Below are 1588 nucleotides of genomic sequence, written 5' to 3'. Positions count from 1 at the left end.
TTTTGGAAGCAGTTCCATGAAACATTGGGAACCAGGATGGAATTTAGTACAGCATTTCATCCGCAGACAGATGGACAGACCGAGAGAGTCAACCAGATTTTGGAGGACATGTTGAGAGCTTGTGCGCTAGATTATGGATCAAGTTGGGACGACAATTTGCCATATGCGGAGTTTTCGTATAACAACAGTTATCAAACCAGTTTGAAGATGGCCCCTTTCGAAGCTTTGTACGGAAGGAGGTGTAGAACACCATTGTTATGGGACGAAGTTGGAGACCGTCAGTTGTTTGGACCAGATTTGATTAAGGAGTCTGAACAGAAAGTGAAGTTGATTCGCGATTGGCTCAAGGTAGCCCAGTCCAGGCAGAAGAGTTATGCTGATTCTAAACGCAAGGAGACTGTTCACGAAGTCGGAGACAGAGTGTATCTTCGAGTATCACCACTTCGAGGAGTGAAGCGCTTTGGAGTTAAGGGAAAATTAGCGCCTCGTTTTATCGGACCATACAGAGTGTTGGAACGTATGGGAGAAGTTGCCTACAAGCTGGAATTGCCCAAAGGATTGTCTGAAGTACAAGATGTATTCCACGTTTCGCAGTTGAAGAAGTGCCACGCAGAGATGGCTGAGATACCGCTGAGAGATACTGTGCCACTGGAAGAGATTCAGTTGGAAAGTGATTTGACCTATGAGGAGAAGCCAGTTAAGATTCTCGAGTATGCCAGCCGAGTTACCCGCAGCAAGGTTATCAAGTTTTGCAAAGTTCAGTGGAGTCACCACACAGAAGATGAGGCCACCTGGGAGCGAGAGGAAGATCTACGGAAAAACCACTCCCACCTGTTTTCTAGCCAACCCGAATCTCGAGGGCGAGATTCATCTTAAGGGGGGTAGGTTTGTAACATCCCAAATTTTCAATTTGGAATGTTATACATAGATCATCTTTTGCATATCATGTTTTGTTGCATTTTGACAAATCCTCGATAAATCCTAAGCAACTTAAGGACCCTCGGAGAGAGTTGGGGATTTTCTTGAATTTTCTTATTTGATTTTCCAACGAGGATTTTGGTTTTTAATTATTTTTCTCTCCGGAAGAATATTTCATTTTAAAATAAACGAGAGGAGAAAATATGACTTCTCCAAAAACATTGAAATACTGGAGGAAAAATGTGAAAAACATTATTTGGAATTTATTGGATTTTATTTGCAATTTTTATTGCATTTAAAAATATGCATGTTTTCAAAATATTTATTTTTGATTTTAAAAATTTTCACCCTATTCTAGATTTTCTAACTAGACGGGGAAAATTTATTTCGTATTTTTCTGATTTTTATTTATTTTTCTATGCAATATTTTCCGCGGAACATATTTAAAAAAAAACGCGCTTGCCCGACTGGGCCGAGGCCCAGCCGAAGCCAGGCCGGCCCGCCCGCGCTCTCCTTCTTCCCCACGCCGCCGGAGTCCGCCGGGAGCACGACGCCGCCGCCGCCTCGGGCTTTGGCCCTTCCCCAAGCCTCTAGCCCCCCCTCCATATATACCCCGCCCCCCCTCCGTTTTCGCCATCACCGCCGCCGTAGGAGCCGCCGCCGCCGCCCC

This window comes from Triticum aestivum, chromosome 7D (assembly GCF_018294505.1).
Source record: "Triticum aestivum cultivar Chinese Spring chromosome 7D, IWGSC CS RefSeq v2.1, whole genome shotgun sequence".
Lineage (NCBI taxonomy): Eukaryota > Viridiplantae > Streptophyta > Magnoliopsida > Poales > Poaceae > Triticum > Triticum aestivum.
The sequence above is the reverse complement of the archived record's forward strand: the minus strand, read 5'-3'. Positions refer to the sequence as shown.